Here is a 20,930-nt window from a genome sequence, read left to right as displayed (position 1 = left end):
CAGGGAAGAGGCAGGGAGGAGGTGGCTACACGTGCAAGCTCTGGAGCCAGGCTGTCTGCATAAGGAAACTCAATCCCCACTTACTGCTGTGTGACCCATGGCCAAGCTGCTTAGCCTCTCTGTGCCTCACTGTTCTCATCTGTAAAATGGAGACACTAACAGTATCCACTACATGGGGGTGATAGGAGAATAAAACGAAGAGTGACCTATTATCCTTTTTTTTTTTTAAAGCAACTAGCAAAGTAAATTGAGGTCAGATCATAGAGGCCTTTGGAGGTCAAGCCTTCTGTTTGCTAAACACCTGCTATATGCCAATCACTTTACAAACCTTCTCACTAAGCAACCTACAACTAATAAAACAGAATTATTAGCACTGCCTCCATTTTATAGATGAGGCAACTGAGGCTCAGAGAGGTAGCGTAACCTGCTCAAGGTTACTCGGCCAGGTAGAAGCAGAGGCAGTAATGAAACGCAGGTCTGTCTGGCGCTTAGGTCTTTCTTCAACATGGAGATTAGAGAGACATGACAGAGGCAGCATGGGGACATCCCCTGGGCCGGGGGGTCACAGCCAGAAGCAGAGCATGGGTGGAATAGCCATGGGTCCCTAGGCTGGGAGAGAAGTGGTAACAGGGAAGGAAAGATTCAGGCAAGCCTGGAAGGCAAGGAGATGAGGATGTCCCAAGGCCACAGCACACAGCACACCATTCAGAGCGCAGGGACAAGCTGTTGAGTCACTCTGGGAAAACATGACATCACTGAGTTTTGCTGTCTGCTGCCCACCTGCCAGTTCTTGTGCCCAGAGCCCTGCAAGGGGACCCTCACACCCAGGTAGCAGGGCCAGGTCAGCTCCCTGGCTTCCTGCCCTGAGTTCTCCCCAACCTCTGTCTCCCGTCTTCCCACTGCCCCCCCCCACTCCACCCCTACTCATAAACCTGGATGAGGCAGGAGCTTCTGGAAGTGATGATGGGCATGAAGAGCCTCCAAAAGGGCCTCCATGCCAAGCCTGCGACTGGAATCTTGGGTGGGAAGAGACTGCTGGGTTGAAGTTTTAGAGCTGCTTTTCCCTTAAGAACGGTGCCTGCTATTCCACTGGAATCACTTTTTAAAAGTAAAGCCTGGTTGAGCTGTGTGCCCAGCACTATGCCAGGTGCCAGCAGCCTCCGCCTTCTTGGAAGGTACAGCTGAGAATCTGCGAGCTCTTTATGTACTAGGCATCCTCAGGTTAAGTGATTTATTTGCGTCAATCTGATTGCATGAAGTAGCCCTATTTTATAGATGCCATCCCCGAGGCCCAGAAGGCTAGGTGACTTGTCCAAGGTCACACAGCCAGAATTCAAGCCCTTGGCCCTCCTATTCCAGATGTACTTAGCCACTCCAGGCTCAAGTAGAGCCACTGGAGAATCACAGAAGGTGGGGTGTACTGAACGTATGTCTGCCAAATGATGCATTGCAGACAGGAAATTCCAGGAGAATTTTCATCTCAAGAGTGTGGGTCACTCCCCAGAGCTTGTTGGAGGTTGTGGATATATTTAAGAGGTAACAGAGAGCTCCCAGGTTCCTTGGCCAAGCAAACCCTGCTGACATGGCCATTTGGGGGGAGACTCTTCTCACTGGAAGGAGCACCGGGGCTCAGGGCGGGGGCTGTGTGTCTGTCCTGGTTTTGGTGGGCCTGACCTGGAAGAGGAGTATGAGTCAAGCGAGGGGCGAGTGCCAGCTTCCTCAGCCCAGTCCACAGCGCAGGATGCCAGGCTGCTGCAGCTGCTGCTGCCACTCCCTGCACCCTCCCAGCCAGCAGGAGGGGCTGGTGGCCGGCCCTGTGCTGAGTGGCACTCTCTCACCCACACCACCACCTAGCTGGGGGGCACAGTTCTTCCCAATTCACAGGTTAGGACGCTGAGGCTTAGAGAAGTTTTCTGGTGCACTGGAACTCCTTTGGCCGGAAAAGGGAGGGCGTGAGACGCGTAAGTCTCCCTTTTGCTAAGAGACAGACGGGAGGAGGGAGGGGTTAGCCTGCCCTCTGACACTGAGCCACACAGGCTGGCTGTTCTCAGACTAGTATTTCTGATTCATCTGTCATCACCAGATCCCTGTGTTGCAGGACGAATAACCTCTGGGGTGAGAAAAGCTTTGATTCCCTTGGGCCGTGAGTCACTATTTCTCTGGGAGCACTTTTGAAGCCATAGAGCTTCTCCCCAGGCTTTGGAGGGGAGCAGGTTCTTTCTCTGCTTGAGTGCCAGCCCCACCCTGGCCCTGACACTGCCTGCTTGTGGAAGGGCCAGGAAGCAAGAGGCCTCCACCAGAGGCCTGGCCTCAGTGATTACCCAGCATGTTACCCCCGCCTTACTTTCAGCAGACAGGTGCCACATTCCCAGAGGTCTGTGGGGTCTGCAGCCTTGAGGGGTCCCTTGTCCCCTTTAATGCCCGAGGCCCACATGGTGAGCACAAGACCACTTGCCCCACCTCCCAGGACTCCACCATCTACAGGGCGGCTCCTCCTGACACTTCCTCTCCGCAAAGGAGGGAGGGGACCGACCCAAGCCGGCTCCTCCCATCTTGTCAGTCTCAGGCCCAGTCCCTACAGAAATAATTTCTGGAGAGTTGTCACTTTTCTTACAGAGAGCAGACTGTTAAGGTCGGCTGTAGGGGTAGTTTTGCTTCTCACCACCCCCAAGTTTTCTGTCTGGGATGGGATTTTGGCTTTGCCTCTGCTTAAATTCAAAAGCCTGTTCAGATGACTCTTCCAAAATGAGAGTCTCACCTCAAAGGAACTTTGCCTCTCCCTCTACAGGTAGGAAACTGGCACCTGCTTTTATTTTATTTGTAGTTTTATTAAATTTTATCAAAGTAAGTAATCTAGGCCCATGGTATAAAATTGGAAAGGTACAAAAGGATGCGTGGTGGTGAAACCTCTCTCTCCGGCCTGACTCAGGCACTCAGGTCTTTCCACGAAAGCAACCAACATTATCAGTTTCTTGTGTATAAGCTGCTTTTAAATTGTCCAGTTTTAGAACTTATGATTTGCCTGGGGGGTAAGAGATAGTTAGGGAGTTTGGGATCGACATGTACACACTGCTGTATTTAAAATGGTTGGTGCTCTGCGATGACCTATAGGGGTGGCAGGGCGGGAGGGGATATATGTATATTTACGGCTGATTCATGTCGTTGTATGGCAGAAACCAAGACAACACTGTAAAGCAAATAAGATGGCTAACCAGCGCAGCTACCGTATAGCAAGCACAGGGAGCCCTGCTCCATGTTATGTGGCCGCCCGGATGGGAGAAGTGGTTGGGAGAGAGTGGATACATGTGTGTACATGGCTGAGTCCCTTTGCTGTCCACCTGAAACTATCACAGCACGGTTGATCAGCTACACACCAATATAAAAGAAGCTGTCCCTTACGAGCTGCGCTGGCTGCCCACATCCTAGCGCCCACTCCTCGGTGGTCACCTGGGATTCACCCACATGGCACAGCCAGAGGCCCTCACATCCCTCATCTCGGCAGCCCCAGGGAGCCAGCCTGAGGTTGTCCCCATCTTCCGTGAGTGGCTCCTCCAGGCTCCAGGTTAACTCTGTGCTCTTGGCTGCCCCTTGTCCATTCTCCCCTCTGGTCTGGCTGGGCGGGGGCCTGCAGCTGGGGCCTGTGGGGTCTGGGCCTGGCGATGGGGATCTGGCCAGACTGAGTGTTCCGAGTCCCCTAGGGGCACACAGATAGGGCGCATCCTAGAGACGCCTGTGCTCCTGTCCCCACCCCCTTTCCTCTCCCCGCCTCTGCTCTTTCCCTTCCTCCCTGCTCCTCCCCTCCTTTCTTCTTTCCCTAAGCATTCAGTCCCTGCTGTACAGCAAGCAGTAAAATGAACTGAAAGTGCTGAGAATGGCACAAGGCAGAGATGAGCGCCGCTAGGAAAGCCCAGTCCTTGAGAATGGCCTTTAGCAGACTTGCCCTTCACTGCCCTTCACAGCCTTGTACCTCCTGCTGGGTGACCTTGGGCAAGTCACTTAGCTTCTTGGAACCTCGCTTTCTCAGCTGATTAAGGAAAGAGAGGGCAGCAACCAGGGTCCAAAGGGCTGCCGGGAGAACCTGGAGCTGCCAAAGGGCTTTCTAAGAGGGTGACAGGTTTGAAGCGTGGGAGGGGGGCAGTGCTCTTCTTCTAAGGGAATGGGCTCTGGGCACCTGTGAGGTCTGGGCTCAGCCCTAGAGCATGGATGGGAGAGAGGTGGCCCTTTGGGCAGCACTATTCTGCCTTGGGCAGTGGCTTTCCTTTTCTGTATTTCCACACAGAGATGGACCCTCAGCTTTATATGTTTTATTTTCGTAATAATGAAAGATGTTCAGCATGCAGAATTCAAGTAAAATGGACAAACACTGAGAAGAAACCAACAAACCACCCCTCAATCTACTACCCAGATGTAACTGACCACCTCTGGTCCACATACGTCTCCAGGCATATATATATATATAGAAAGAAAAGGAAGCAGTGAGGGACAGAAGGTTTTATAAACATGGAGGAAACACGCAGTTTACCTTAGCTTTAGGCCAGTGTTGTAAAGAGGCTGTCTGCCCCCAAAGCAGGCCCTCTCATCTGCTCAGTAATTTACCTGAGGGTCTGGTGTGGGGCAAGGGAACTCTCATGCCGGAATCTTTCAGTTCAGTCACTCAGTCGTGTCTGACTCTTTGCAACCCCATGAGTCGCAGCACGCCAGGCCTCCCTGTCCATCACCATCTCCCAGAGTTCACTCAGACTCACGTCCATCGAGTCCGTGATGCCATCCAGCCATCTCATCCTCTGTCGTCCCCTTCTCCTCCTGCTCCCAATCCCTCCCAGCATCAGAGTCTTTTCCAATGAGTCAACTCTTCGCATGAGGTAGCCAAAGTACTGGAGTTTCAGCTTTAGCATCATTCCTTCCAAAGAAATCCCAGGGCTGATCTTCTTCAGGATGGACTGGTTGGATCTCCTTGCAGTCCAAGGGACTCTCAAGAGTCTTCTCCAACACCACAGTTCAAAAGCATCAACTCTTCGGTGCTCAGCCTTCTTCACAGTCCAACTCTCACATCCATACATGACCACAGGAAAAACCATAGCCTTGACTAGACGGACCTTAGTCGGCAAAGTAATGTCTCTGCTTTTGAATATACTATCTAGGTTGGTCATAACTTTTCTTCCAAGGAGTAAGCGTCTTTTAATTTCATGGCTGCAGTCACCATCTGCAGTGATTTTGGAGCCAAAAAAAATAAAGTCTGACACTGTTTCCACTGTTTCCCCATCTATTTCCCATGAAGTGATGGGACCGGATGCCATGATCTTCGTTTTCTGAATGTTGAGCTTTAAGCCAACTTTTTCACTCTCCTCTTTCACTTTCATCAAGAGGCTTTTTAGTTCCTCTTTACTTTCTGCCATAAGGGTGGTGTCATCTGCATATCTGAGGTTATTGATATTTCTCCCGGCAATCTTGATTCCAGCTTGTGTTTCTTCCAGTCCAGCATTTCTCATGATGTACTCTGCATATAAGATAAATAAGCAGGGTGACAATATACAGCTTTGATGTACTCCTTTTCCTATTTGAAACCAGTCTGTTGTTCCATGTCCAGTTCTAACTGTTGCTTCCTGACCTGCATACAGATTTCTCAAGAGGCAAGTCAGGTGGTCTGGTATTCCCATCTCTTTCAGAATTTTCCACAGTTTATTGTGATCCACACAGTCAAAGGCTTTGGCATAGTCAATAAAGCAGAAATAGATGTTTTTCTGGAACTCTCTTGCTTTTTCCATGATCCAGCAGATGTTGGCAAATTGATCTCTGGTTCCTCTGCCTTTTCTAAAACCAGCTTGAACATCAGGAAGTTCTTAAAACCTCCCAATTCAGACAAATTAGACAAAAAAGGGAGTCGGCTGAATTACAGATCCTCCTTGATTTATAATGAGGTTGCATCCCGATAAATCCATCATAAAATGAAAATGCATTTAATACACCTAATCTACCAAACATCATAGCTTAACTTAGCCTACCTTAAACATGTTCAGAACACTGACATCAGTATGGTTTTAATGGCTACAATTGGGCAGCATCATCTTGCACAAAGCCTATTTTATAATAAAGCGTTGAACCTCTCCTGTAATTTATTGAACTCTACTGAAAGTTTAAAACAGAATGGTTGTATGGGTGTAAATGGTTGTTAAGTGTATTGGTTGTTTACCCTCCTGACCATGTGGCTGACTGGAAGCCCCAGCTGACTGTACAGCCTAGCCCCAATTCAATTATGGTTTCTACTGAATGTGTATCACTTTCACACCATCCTAAAAGTCAACCATCTTAAGTCTGGGACTATCTGTAGTACATTCTGGCTCTAGAACAATAGCTTTCGATCTTTTGGACCAAAACCTCAGACAGAGATACATACACATCACTGAAACAAAAGTCTTATGAGACCCATGCGTATCCTTATTACAGATCCTTAATACACTCTGATATTTTCTGTCTCTATGGTTCTGTTCTTAAAAAAAAAAAAGAAAAAAAAGCTTACAAACTGACTCCACAACCTGAAGTTTCGTATGGCTCTATAACTGTGATTTTCAAATTTGAGCGTGCATCAGAATCACCTGCAGAGCTTGTTTAAACAGAATGCTCTGCCCACCCCCCGAGAGATTCTGATTGAGATGGTTTGGGTGGGAATGGGGGCAGGGGGGAGGCAAGAATGTGCATTTCTGTCAAGTCCCCAGAGGCTGCTGCTGATCCAGGCCCCCATCTTTGAGATCCCACCCTCCTAGAATATGTTTTACAGTAATGTACTCCCTTGGCAGAAACTATCAGAGAATTTGCTATATTCAGCAGATGAGAATTGCTGGTGCCTAGCCCAAGAACTGTAGGTCTCTGGCATTTTTGAGGATACTGATCAGGCACTATCTTTGGGATCTTAAACACCAGCCTCCTGAAATCCACCCTCCTGAATATAGACAAGGTCTGCTAAGCAAAAGGACATTTATACCCAACCCTGGTTGAATTGCCTGCCTCTTAATCCCAAGCCCACAGAACATAAAACCCTCCCAGCCCTTTTGAAAACACTGTTCTATAGGCAATGAAAGGCACCATTTACCATGTGGATTTCACTTTTCTGTTTTTGGAAAGGGAAGGAGGTAGGTCAAGTGTGACCACCCCACAGAGAAAGCTGTCCCCTGGCTCTCATTGGGGTCTGGTGGGTTTCATTGTCCCTGGATCCCCAGCTTTAATGGGAAACTCTTCCTGGCCTGAGTGGCCACATCAGTGCCCAGACTTTCCACCCTGCTGACTTACGAGACTGGCCTGTGTTCCAAGCTGCCTCTGCTCCTCCAACCAGGGGGCTCAGCCCCCACCTGGAATCCTCCCCCTTTCCCTTCGTAGCCTTGGGGCCCCTCCCCAGCCCCGGAGTCCTCCAGAAGCCAGCCCTCAGCTGGGAGCAGCTTCGTGAGGGAGAGAAGTGTTAAATGGGCACAGAGCCCCTCTGTTCCATTAACAATGGCCCGTTGATGACTGGATTCTGCCTGCTTGGGCCCCTTGACTGGACTTCGGAGAGGAGGAGAGACTCCAGCCCCCCAGGCAACTACTTCTGGGTGTGAGGTTGATTCAGAGGCCTCGGCCTCTGTCTGCCCACAGAACCTCATTCTTCAGGCCCTGTGATGGAGCAGTGAGAAACCCTCTCTCCCCTCCCATGCTATCCCAGGGATAGCTTGGGGCCCCAGGAGTGATTCACTTCAGTCTATTTCAACAAACGTCTATTGAACAGCTCCTGGGCACTGAGGCTCGGAACTAAGTAGCTGTGGGAATAAGAGTAACTGCTGACATGAATTCAGTGCTTACTATAATCAGCCCTACCCTGGCTGCCCAACAGAGTCACTAGGGAGCTTATAAAAATTCCAATGCATAGACACTTTCCCCAACCCCAAATTTTCAGGAGTGAACCCCGGCACTATTTTGTAAAAGCTAAGTGCTTCTCGTGCCCAGCTGAAATTAAACATCACTAGTCTTCTACTGGTTAAACACCATGCTGAGAATTTAACTTGATGCGTCCTGTTTCGTGTAGCACATGCTTGTGGGAGGCTGAGTAATGTGCCCCCCACCCAAGATCTCCACATATGAATCCCCACATCTGTGGACATGTTATTCCACATAGTAAAAGGAACTTTACAGTGTGATTAAGGATTTTGAGATAAGAAGATTATCCTGGATTATCCAAGTGGGCCCAGTAAAATCAGCAGGGTCTTTATAAGAGGGAGATTTAACTATAGAAGAGGCCTGAGTAATGCATTAAGAAAAGCTCAACCAGTCACTGCTGGCTTTGAAGATAGATGAAGGGGCCCACAAGCCATGGAAAATAGGCAGCCATGGAAAATAGAAGCAGGGAAAGGCAAGGAAGAAGGTCTCCCCAAGACTCCAGAAGGAACACAGGCCTGTTGATTTTAGGCCAGTGAAACTGATCTTAGACTTGACATTCAGAACTGCAAGATAATAAATATGTGCTGTTTTAAGCTACGAGGTTTGTGATAAGGTGTTAATACAGGGATATTACTAACTGTATTTTATAGACAAGGCACAGAAATGTGAGGCACTCACTTGGGGTCACAAAGGCAGAGCTGGAATAGGAAGAACTCAGGTGCATCTGACCCCTTAATCCATGCTCTCTCCACCTCACCACACAGCCCCTACTTTGCAGCCAACCAAACATGGATTCAAATCTCAATTCTGCCACGTTCTGTCTCTGTGTCCTTTGCTAGTCGTGGGTACATTTGGCCTGGGTGGAGGCTGCAGGGAGGTCGGTGTGGGGACCAACTGGAAAGCTAGTGTGGGCCAGGTTATCCAGGTGGAACACCGCGTGGAAGAGCTTGAACTTGATTCTGAAGGAATGGTGCCCACAGGTGCCGTCCTCTTCTTCCTTCTGCATTTCATGCTGCTGCCTCAGACTTTCAAGCCCACTCAGTCTCTGGAACCTGGCCCTCCTGTAGCAGCCCAGATGCGGTGCAGAACTACAGGGCCGGGGCCAGGAGCAGCATTCTACTCATTGTCACCTGCAGCCAGTGACAGTTGCTCATCTGGGGTGGCCACTAAGCTCCCATTTCATGGGAGGCCAGCAATGGCCTAGTGCCTCCAAAGCACATTTCTTCGAAGGCCCTCCAGCAGCCTTGTGTTTAGGGCCATGCGTGTCTTAGAGAAGGAGTGTGAGACACAAAGAGGTCCCGGAGTTGTTCAGAGTTGCACAAGTTGGTATAGGTCTTGGAAGACCGGTTCCTGGCCAGGACTCTGATCTGCCCACTGCCATACAGCTCCTGCCTTTTGGCTAAATCTGCCCGCTCAGTGCTAAAGCACAGTGGTTGAGTCCATGGACTATGGAGACAGACTTCCTGGGTTCAAATCCCAGCTTTACCTTACAACTGAGTATAAGCTGAGTGCTTAAATGGGGGGGGGCGGGGGGACAGAGTTATGACTGTTATCTATGAAGGCACTGGGGCACTTTCTTCACAGGATGGTTCTGGGGCCTCAATTTATACATGTGTGTGAAGTGCCTGGAACAGTAGCTGCTTCATTAGAAGTATTAACTTCTGTTATGATTCAGCTCCCCTAGGGCAGAGACTCTTCCTCCCCTCTATTCCCAGTGCCTCTTCCCTTGCTTGGCCCAAAGCAAGAACTCAGGAAATGAATATATTGGTTGACTATCAGCATTTACCAGCCAGAGGCTCCCTAGGGACTTTCCCAAATATATTCAGTTTTCAAACATTCCACCTTAGTGACTCAAACCTTTCTCCTCCTCCTTCTTGCCTGTGAGCTGCAGAATTGCCACAAAACATCCTGAAGCTTGCCCTGCCCCAGGGTAGGCCCCCAGGAGCAGTTCAGAGATAACCCAGGAGTTGCCAGGGAGCACCAGCCCTTGAGTGACAGTGTTGCAGGCTCACATCCAGCCCAGACCCCCTCACTTCAGGACCATCCCTGACCCTCCTACGCAGGCCTCCCTGGGACCCCTGAGCCATGCGGCAGCCCAGTTTGAGCACCTCATCCACACCAGCTCTTCCAGCTGACGGGGGCTCAGATGTCCTGTCATCCCTCCAGAGACCTGTCCCCCTCTTTTTCTATTTTGAGGATGGGCTTCCTCATTGTTTTACATCCCCGAAGAGCCCCCAAGCCTGTCCCTGCACATGAATAGACCCCAGAAAAGTAGCCAGTTCCTGGTATTCCAAAAAGCCAAACTTGGGATTCCAGAATGGACTCAACTCCTATGCTGCTCCTGCCCCAGGAAACGCATTTCTGCTCATTCTTCTCTCTCACCTCTTGCTGCATTTTACAAAGATCTCCTCAAAACCTACTTTTCTTTTTTCCTATTTAATTACACTTTTGTTTCAAGATAATTACAGACACACATGCAGTTTTAAGAAATAATACAGAGATCCCATTGCCTGGTTTCCCCCAATGGTGAAAAACTACTGCAGCATCACAACCAGGATACTGATGCTGATACAGCCAAAGTTCAGAACATTTCATCACCACAAGGACCCCTCCTGTTGCTGTATTATAGTTAGGCCCACTTCCTTTCCACTCCCACCTCTTCTTAAACTCCTAACAATAGCAATCTGTTCTTCTCTCTTACAATGTTGTCATTTCAAGAATGGTATATAAAAGAAATCATGCAGTATGTCACCTTTTAAAACTGGCTTTGTTCACTCAATACTCCCCAAACTCATTTAAGTTGTGCCATTTTACAGCTGAGCAGTATGCCGTGGTATTGGGCAGTTGGTTTTAAACAGAACACTCAAACACTAACCTAGAAGCTTCCCAAGCACTGTATCCTGAGTAAAACGAGAATACTGGCATGCTCACCCGGTATCGAGCCCCGGTCAGCAACTCCCTTGCCAGTCTGGCCTTGGAGCTGAGCTAGCGTGCATGCCGGGCAGTGGCTCCGCTGAGATGCCCTGAGATGGTGCTCTCTAAGAGGAAGCTGGGTTCTCTAAGACGTGGCTCTCAATCTTCCATCACCTAGGGAGCTTTAAACAACTGATGCCCAAGCCACACCCAGACCAACTCAATTGTAATCTCTAGAGGTGGGACCCAGGCCTCAGTAATTTCTGAAAGTCCAGATAACTCTCACGTGCTGTCAGGGCCGAAACGCAGTGCTCAGGCAGATTCAGCAAATGCATAGCAGCACGCTACCCCTCTAGACACGGCAGATATCACCAAGCAGTCACCACACTCTCTTCCTGCAGAGATCGACCTTTTCAAACACGGCGCTCCAGGCAGTCACTTCCAGTTGATCAACTTGGCCCAGGAATTGCAACTGACTTGCCCTCGCAGCTGAGAAGCCTGAAACTGGCAACTGTCTTGTCCAGGTGTGTCTAGGCCTGGGCCCTGATGCCTTAGGTAAGCGCCCTCTAAATCACGCTGCCAACGAGGGGCTTGGCCAGTAGTGACAGCAGCCACGAATCCAGGGCAGGCCAGGGTTTTCTGGGCTGGTTCTGTAGGGAAAGGCAAAGTGAATCAGCCAGTGTCCATCCCCTACAGCAGCCTACAGCCCAGCTCGGGGAGAGATATACATGCAGAGGGTGAACCAGCGGTGCAATCAGCACAGACAGGCTCAGGCTCACACTGGTGCAAGCCTGTAGTAACAACCAGCCAGTGTGCCGTCCTCTCTATTTTCAGAGCCTCACACCAGCTTAGCTGATGTTCATTCATGACAACCCTGTGGGGATGACCCAGGCTCAGAGTGATTAAATACCTTGCCTAAAATTACCAGAAAATAAATGGGAGAGCTTAAATAAATGGAGAAGGAAATGGCAACCCACTCCAGTATTCTTGCCTGGAGAATCCCATGGACAGAGGAGCCTGGCGGGCTATAGTCCGTGGGGTCGCAAGAGTTGGATATGGCTTAGTGACTAAATCATCATCAAGTGGGAGAGCTGGCACTCAAGCCAAGTCTGATGGCAAGTATGAGGCCTGTGTTTAGTCCTCGGAGCAGGTAGCTATTGATAGCCTGGACCTCTCTCCCCAGCCTCAGACTCTGTCTCTCCTTTCCAGCAGGGGCTGGATACAGATGGGCTCCTTGGCAGCCATGGAGCAGCCCAGACAATGGCAGTAGTCAGTGTGGGCTAAGACCCCGGGGCTGCCCTCTTTCCTGCCCCTTCCTCCCCCACAGAGCTGGTGCTGGGAGAGCAAGCAGAACTCCCTGGTGAAAAAGAGAAGAGGCTGGGTTTCTGATTTTTCTGTTGTTGTTTTTGCTAGGAATAAAGTCCCTTCCTGCTGTTAACAGCAGGGGGCTTGGAGGAAACTGTGGGACTGAGGACTACCCTGGAGGATCCAAATTCTGTGTCCTCTGCATTGAAGACAGCAGAACTGGGGGGAAAAACCAGGGAGCAAAAGATATTCTCTCCATCTGTCCCTTGCATGGACAGTCTCCAGGTGCAGAAAGGTTCAAAGTCTCCTTAGAAGGTCAGTCAGTGGGAGAAAGCAGGAAGGGGATCCTGGGCCTAGGTACTGAGAGTTTTTTCTCTTCCAGTCATCTCAGAAATCCTGTCATGGTGGCTCAGCAGTACAGAAAGGCTCATTTTGTACTTGCATCACATCTGATGCAGGCAGGGTAGCTCTGCAGGCAGCAGCTCAGGATCTGGGCTGCTTCCACCTTGCAGTAAGCCAGCTGGAACACTGGCCTCCAGTCTTGCCATAGCAAGAGAAGACAGGACCTGGGGGGTGTCTGGGATCAATTTAAGTACCAGGACTTCAAGTGACTGATATTACTTCAACCTGTCTCCATCCCCACAGGTCAAAACCTGGTCACTGGCCCAACCTAATTGCAAGAGGGGCTGGGGAACATGAAGAGCATGTGGGTACCTGGTGAGTACCAAGTCTCTGCCAGTTGTTTGCCCAGAATTTCACCCACACAGAATATTAAAGAACATTTTGTTCTTCAATCTAATACAGGGAACAAACCGGGACCACGCCCCATTTTGATTTGCCCTTATATGCTTTCTTTAGGCAACTGACCTCAACCTTTCCTGCTGTAATACCCATGGCAGATTATGTTCACACTCAAGACACACTCCAATGGACTTGCCCAAGTTTTCCCAAAACCCAAGAAACATTTTGTAGGAAAGCCCTAAGACTTTTAAAGTTTTGGCTCTTATTCATGAAAACATATAAAGGTATGTGAGTAAGAATATAAAATTAGCCGTGTGAAGAGCTTTGCCAGCCGTGGTGTGGGATGGATTGGCAGCAGTTCTGTGCAGTGCCCTAGGCTCTCTGTAACTCTACCTCCACTCGGTCATGAAAGCACAAGTCAAGCGAGGGAGGAAGGTGGAATTATAAGAACCTTGTATTCATTGCCATTCTTTTCAAAAGTACTTTTTTTCTTCCCCAAGTCTGATGCTTTAACTATTCTTAGTGACCTCACCATTAACTGTAATATGTGCTGTTTTGTTCAGTAAAGGGTTTTACTGATACTGTTGCTTAGCTGCTCTGTCATGTCTCACTCTTTGCGACCCCACTGACTGTTGCCCACCAGGCTCCTCTGTCCATTGGATCTCCCAGGCAAGAATACTGGAGTGGGTTGCCACTTCCTTCTCCAGGGGAGCTTCCCAGCCCAGGGATCTAACCTGCGTCTCCTGCATTGGTGGGTGGATTCTTTACCACTGAGCCACGAGGGAAGCCCCAAAGGGTTTTATGTGCTAAATCAAAGGTTTGGAGGATAGATCTACAAGGCATGTTCAGATGGGGGGTTTGTGTAAGAGGAGACTTGCAACTTGGCTGGCATTGAGGGGTGATGTCAGATGGCAGAATGGCAAACCAAAGGGTGGTAAGGAGCTGTGTTTGGTAGCCAGGAAGGATCCCATGAAGTTGGAAAGGCAAGCTGATTTTATCTCACATGCCAGCTCTAATGGATTGGCCCTGCACTGAGAAGGCGTATGAAGCTACATCTAGTCTCAGCCAAAAAGACGACAATGATTGATCAGTGATGTCTGCCCCAGGCATAGGACTGCAGAGTGGAATGTGTACTGTATTTGACCCTGTGCTGGAGGTTCTTGATGGGCTAAGCCATGAGAGTCAGGGTGATAAAGTTGGACAGGGCCATCACTAACCTGGGAGACAGGAGACCTTGTAGTGGTTCGAGTATCGTCACTATCCAGTTATGCCTTTGTGAAGCACTTCCCTCCTCTAAGCCTGAATGGCTACAGATGAAAAATGAGGAAGGGTAGGAAAGAAAATCTCCAAGCCCGTTCCAGTTCTGACATTCTGCACTTTTAGGGCAGGAGCCATGTTTTTCTTGATTGGTGGGGTAGTGTACAGGACAGATTTCCCTTGGACCTTTCCAAAAGAAATACCTTCTCAGACTTGCACTGCTGAAGGCAAGTACAACGAGAGCTGGAAAGTCAAGCTGCTTTGTATAAGGCTCTGGCCTGAGTTGCTTTTGTCCTGGGGGCAAAATCCACTGGCATTCAACTTGACCCCAGCCTGACAGCTCTGAGGCCTCCTGCCTCTGTTCACTGCAGCCAGAGTGGAGCCGGCTCCTCCACAGGGGTCCACTGTACCCCAGGCTCCTGTCATTCTGCAGCCACACTCTCATCAGCACACTCAGAGCTTCCTGGCCAGGCAGGGCATGTGGAATTTGTGAGCAGCGCTGACCTACAGGGAAGCTGGGGAGGGAGCATCCTTAAGGGTTCTGTCTGTTGTCTTTCTGGGTCTCTCTCCAGCTTCTCTGCTGCTTCAGGGCTGACTACAGTACCTGGGACAGGGAAAGTCAGCACGTTTATCCCCAGATGAGGCTGACAGTGAGGATAAGATGCCCAGGGCCAAATGCCGTCCATAAATGAGAGGATATTGGCTCTGCCTGAGGGACACTTCTAGCTGTGGTCAGATCTTCACTTTCCTTCACCCTGGTATTTGTAGGAGACTGAGACTCCACCCCACCAATCCAGTACTCGCCACCAATCACAAGCCACAGAATCTGCCGCATCTGTAAAGACAGGGTGAGCGGTTCCTAAGTAGGACCATTGATGATGACTTGGGCTTGGGTTAGGCCCTGCGCTAGCATCTTCTCATTGGGTTCCCCATGACCACTGAGTGTACCATAGATGCTGTAAGTGTCCCATTGACAAATAATGAAACCACTCGAGTTTAAGTTCCTTTCCTAAGGTCACGGGGCATCAAGGTCAACATGTAAAAGCAAAGAAGTCAAGAGAAGCCACAGCTGTAGAGAGTCCCTGTATGATTTGTCCAGGCTTTTCCAGACTGTCTTGTCTGTCTGTGTCTCTCTCTTTCTATATATATGTGTGTGTGAGTGTGTGTGTGCACACACACGCTAAGTTGCTTCAGTCTTTCCAACTCTGTGCGACCCTATGGACGGTAGCCCACCAGGCTACTCTGTCCATGGGATTCTCCAGGCAAGAATATTGGAGTGGGTTGCCATGCTCTCCTCCAGGGGATCTTCCCAACCCAGCAATTGAACCTGAGTCTCACGTCTCCTGCATTGGCATGTAGGTTCTTTACCACGAACGGCACCTGGGAAGGGGGGTGGGTGTGTGGGTGTGTGTGTGTCTGTGTCTGTGTCTCTGTGTGTGTCTGTGTTTGTGTGTAAAATCAATAGCATATTAATCATCTCCTGTGTGTGTGTGTATAAAATCAATAGCATATTAATCATCTCCTATGTGTCCAATATTCCACTAGCACGGAGGAAGAGAAACCACGAGAAACCACAGCCAACTCTTAGAGACAGTTAGGAATCCATCCATTCGCCTCACAAACGTAATGAGCCCTGTCACATGCCAGGGCAGCTGTCCAAGGAATGAACAACGGATTCCCCTGGAGTCCTCTGCTGCCGTCCTTCCCCTGCCTGTTGTTTATGAATTCACTTTTTTCCCCCATGGAAAACAGACATACCATAAAATGCATTACTTTAACCGTTTGTAAGTGCACAGTCCATGGCAGTAAGTGCATTCACGCTGCTGTGCAGCCTTCACCGCAGTCTATGTCCAGAACGTTTTCATTTTCCCAAACTGGCACTGTGTCCTTGTTGAATACTAACTCACAGGGTCAGGCAACCACCTTTCTCCTTTCTCTCTCTCTGATTTGGCTCCTCTAGGTACCTCAAGTGCATGCGTGCGGGCTACGTTGCTTCAGTCCTGTCTGACTCTTTCTGACCCTAGGGACCATAGTCTGTCCATGAGATTAGGCATAAGTCCTGGAGTGGGTTGCCATGCTCTCCTCCAGGGGATCTTCCCAACCCAGGGATTGAACCTGCGTCTCTTACATCTCCTTCACTGGCAGGTGGGTTCTTTACCACCAGAATCATATGGGATGTGTCCTTTCATGGCTGGCTTATTTCTCCTCATAAGCACCCTGTCCTTCAGGCTCATGTCCGCTGTGCATGTCACAGGCCCCACACTGACTTCCTTAAGGCCCCATGTGTCCCTCCGCTCCTCCACACTCTCCCCACTTGCTCAGACCACCTCCTCTCTTCGGGACCGGTGCAAAAGGGACAGCCTGCTCTCCCAGCCTCCAGGCCTTCCTTTTTCCAGTGCATTGCCCACACCATTTCCAAAGTAATTTTACATTTCTCTTTGTAAGCTTCAGATTAGATTTTTAATTTTTTTAATTAAAGTGGTATATGTATGGTTGTGAAAAAGTCAAATACAAAAAGGTAGAAAATGAGAGAATCATCACTCAGTATTCCATCTTTGCAGCTGTGCATCAGCGTTTCTAACCCCTGCATGGCTTGCTTTCACTGGGCCAGTGCTCTGCCTCAGCCAGCCCCGTCTGTTGAGACACTCAAGGCGCTTCTCACACGCTGGACTCCCAAGGCTGGGTGCACATCCTTGGCCATGAGTCTCGGCTCACGTTGAGGTCGGTTTCAGACAAGCCAACTGACTCTTCACCTAGCTGCCCGGCTGCACAGCTGTGGGCATCCTGGACACCAGCCTCTGCTGCAACCCCTGACTGGGCAAGGGCTAGAAAGCCTAGAGCAGTGGTTCAGCACTGACCTGGCCCAGGGCCCAGCGTGAGAGACATGGGAAGTACCTTTGCTTCCCATGCTTCTGGTGGGGGTGGGGACTATTCTCTGGGGCCCTGTATCCATGCAGCTGTCAGCATTTTGCACAAAATGTGTTTCTCACACAGCTGAGCAGGCCCTGATGAAGTGACTGTTTCAAATGAGGGTAGAGAGCACTCTCCCTCACATCCCCACACAGGAAAACAGGGTTGAGGGGCCACGGGGGTCTGTCCCTGCCAGAGATGGCCCCCTGAGAGTCTGTGGCAACCCCCACGCCCACCACCGTACCAGGCTAGCCCTCAGCCCTCTGGTCCATCCCGTGGCTCTGGCCCACGGCTTCTCATAAGCTCTTAGATGTCCACTGCTGCTCAGATGATACACACCTCCAACTTGGGAGCGTCTACTCTGGCTCTGTCTTGGCTGAGGCTGGACATGTGCCCATAAGGAAGTTTTAGATGGTTTGTTTTTAGGAGAGGAAGCTGGAGTCCCAGAACAGGAAGGGTCTGGGGAGGAATGACAGCCCCGGGCTGTGCAGGCCCTCAGCCAGGCCCCCATCTACCTCCTCGTTCTCTCATGCCTTCTCTTCATCCTTCCATCCCTGGTTCATGTAATGGCACTTGGGCATTTACTCTCCTGTCAGACACTAAGTTGGACAGCCCAGGCCACCTCTGGACATCCCTACGTGAAACAGAACCTCGTCTGGACAGGCCACTGGATGGACTCCTGCATCCTCCCAGCAGAGATCGCCTCTGAGCATGCATGCTCCTCCTGGTTCTGCCCCTGCCTCCACTCAAGGGGATCTGGAGGCCACTCATGGAAGCCCTCCCCAGGTCTCCCCTCCTAGGTGTCTGGGGGCCTGGCATGTCAGGGCACCTCCCGGCCCCCAGGGCTGCAGCTCATGAGTAGATTCAGTTTCCCCACAATGGGCTTCACTGCTCCTATCTCTGCCCAGGAGCCTCCTCCATCTCAGCCCAGGCAGCTCCTCCTCCTGCTGGCGGAAAGGCTGTAAGAGGCGCCTGCCACAGCGGAGGCCCTGATCCCCACTGTGCTCTTGGCCCGGAGCGAGCCAAGCGAGGGGAGTGGAGCTTTGCTGCCTGATGCAATGTCTGGCAGGGCCCATCCCTTATCAGAGCACCATTCACAGCAGAGTCTGGGACCCCACCTCCTCCATGGGAGGAAGCCATCCAAGTACAAAACTGTTCTCTCGCGAGGGCCCTTTGCCAGATCACGAGGGAGGCCTGAGCACAAAGGGCCCCGAGGGGAGAGCAGGGTAGGGAAGCCAGTGCCTGGAGGGTAGGGCCTCAGAGGACCGCCTGCTTTCTTTCCAGGGCTCCCTCACCGAGGTTGCCGGGGCTGCCTCCGCTGTCTTCTGCCCTCCCTGCTACTACCACGTAGCTGGGGAGACCTGGAACTGAAAGCCACAGGCTGAGGTTATCCTCAAACAGGTATCCCAGATTGTCATGACGATTCGAGACTACCATATGTGAAGCCCCAAGCACAAAGGCTGGCCCGCAGTACATGCTTGTAGCACACTCCCATAGTATACGCATGTAGTATCCACTCAGTCCCTGCTTGGGGGCACTCAGTGCACAGTCCACTCTAGTATCCTTGCCTGGGAAACCCCACGGACAGTGGAGCCTGGCAGTCTACAGTCCATAGCGTCACAAAGAATAGGACACGCCTGAGCGACTAAACGTCAGCAACACTCAGTGCACGCCTGCAGCGCAGCATGCTGACCGGCTTCGCTCAGACAGGGAACAATGGCTTTTTCTTCTTTCTCTTTGTATTTTCCATCAACTTAGAATGATTGAGCATCTCACAGTGGGCTAAATTCTTTGGAAAAAGCATTCCTCTATTCATTCTACAAGTAAGAGGCACCTACTGTGCCTGGCGCACACGGAGCAGGGATACAGAGGGAGCTCACACGCCAGTGGCGGAAACAGGCAGTAAACAAGTACATTTCCACCCAAGAAGGGAGCAAGCAAGGTGCCTAAAGGGATAGGGAGAGGGGAGACAGTCCACATTAGGTCGGTAGGCAGGGAAGGACTCCAGGGGAGGGGACCTCTGAGCTGAGTCTCGAGTTTAACTGGGCCCAGGACAGCTGCCCCACTCCCCTGCATTCGGAGGCTGAGCCAGATGTGCCCCTGGCCTTTCACCATTGGCCCTGCTGCCCTGGCAGTGTGACCTCTGCTGGCATCCCGGCAGGGGGATACCACCTTTTCCTTTGGCTATTGCGTTACTGCTGGGTGTTGAGGGGAAGAAAGGTATCGAGTACTCCCCCAGAGACGGCATCTGCCAAGAAAAGGAAGAGATTTTTCATTCTCCCCATAAGCTAAGCAAGGCGGGCACCACAGCTCTCGGGAGGGTTTGTCCAGTGTTACAGATATCACAGACACACTTCTTGCAAAGGGCCTCCTGCAGGCCACCTTCTACGTGCATGACCCCCACCTCGGCCATCCCCCATGACCCTGTGACCTCCTGGCATCTGTGACCCTCTGCTACCTCCTGGGTCTGGGGATCTCTAAACCACCCTCTCCTGACTGCCCATTTGCCTGCTGGCCTTCCAAAGCTAACCCTAGGGGCAGCGTGCCTGGACCAGGGCCGACGAACCAACAGCCTGCCTGGGATTTCATTTGGAGGGAGTTTTCACCCTTGTGTCTTCCTTTTAGGGAAATATCAGCAAGGTTCTCAGGAACTCTGTATTATTCAGGAGCTAAGGGGGCTGGGACAGCAAGTCAAAAATAGAAACACTTCCTGGAAGGGAAGGGAGGAGAAGGTTCAGGAACTTTGTCATCAACACAGTCAACTTTGTAAATTATACCAAAGATGTTAGACCCAGAAGAGAGAGAGCAGCCAACACAACTCCCTGTGCCCCATGTCTGCCTTTTCTCCCTCTCCATACACCAGATACTGCTCCTCAGAGCAACATTATACAGCAGGAACCACCCTTTTCACGCTACCAGTAAAGAAACTGAGGCCCAGAGAGGTTAAGTCACTTATACAATGTCACACAGCATGTTAGACAAGCAGGAAGAACAAGAACCCAGCACTTCTGGTCCTAGCTCCTTTGCTTCCCTCACATCATCAGATCCGGGCCCTTTCCGCTGAGAGCTTAGAGGGAAGAAAGCCTATATTTCAATCCTTTGTGCTCTGCAGACTGAGTACTAGGTCTCACCCTCCTAGCAGGACAGGCGGCCTCACACACCATTGGCTAAACTGGGTGAGTGAGGAACACAGCCCTGCCCAGCGTTCTGCAAACACATGCTGACTGCCTGCCAGTCAGCAGCGTCAGTGAGCTGACTTACCAGTAACTTGCTGGGCAGTGGGTACATGGCAGGTGCTATTCTAGATGCTGGTCTGGACTTCAGAGAACTTGTAGTCTAGGAATGAGAGACAGACACACCATCAACTGCAAAGTCCAATCATTCGTGCTGTGGAGCAGGGGGTGTGACTGTGGAATATCAAGGGGCTGGAATGACTTAGATTTGGGAGGGGCAATCGGGCTGTTGCTGGAGGAAACTTGGGCAAATTATTTAATCTCTCTCAACCTCAGTTTCCTCATCTGTAAAATGGGTCACTATCTAACAGGGCTTTTGTGGGATGAGGAAATACAAATCAAGTCCTTGGCATGCTACTAGGCACAGAGGAGTAACTTTATAAATTTCAACCAATTTCATCAACTCATATCCTTCTAGTTGTCTCTTTCAACCAGAGTATAAGTCCCATGAGGGCATGGGTGGGGTCTGCTTGTTCCCTGCTGTGGGATACAGTGCCTAGACTGGCACATAGTAGGTGCTCAGGAGATGTTTAATAAGTGCATGGGAAATGGCCCAGAAGAATTAGGAAGAGGCAAGAATATTCAATTACCCTTGAACTGGCCTTGCAGCCCTCCTCCCTCCTGGCTCATGTCCACCCACCTATACTCCCAAAGCACCCCAGCCTTTGG

The 20,930-nt window shown here is 50.6% G+C and overlaps 1 protein-coding gene across 3 annotated transcripts in view; it reads left to right on the top strand.

Annotated features, from left to right (window-relative positions):
* CHST3 (carbohydrate sulfotransferase 3) overlaps positions 1-20,930 on the top strand; it is a 39,340-nt gene that overhangs the window by 8,426 nt on the left and 9,984 nt on the right. Inside the window, exons 2-4 of one of the 3 annotated variants that reach the window (XM_040242523.1) lie at positions 11,217-11,370; positions 12,229-12,435; positions 12,766-12,837. The exons of 1 other annotated variant lie outside the window; for it this stretch is intronic. The gene's annotated coding sequence lies outside the window, so the exon portion shown is untranslated. The remainder of the gene's footprint in view (positions 1-11,216; positions 11,371-12,228; positions 12,436-12,765; positions 12,838-20,930) is intronic. One more of the 3 variants, XM_040242522.1, reaches the window with a different exon arrangement.

This window comes from Oryx dammah, unplaced genomic scaffold (genome assembly GCF_014754425.2).
Source record: "Oryx dammah isolate SB20612 unplaced genomic scaffold, SCBI_Odam_1.1 HiC_scaffold_6, whole genome shotgun sequence".
In the NCBI taxonomy this organism is placed as follows: Eukaryota; Metazoa; Chordata; class Mammalia; order Artiodactyla; family Bovidae; genus Oryx; species Oryx dammah.
This window is presented reverse-complemented; position numbering and strand designations above follow the sequence as displayed.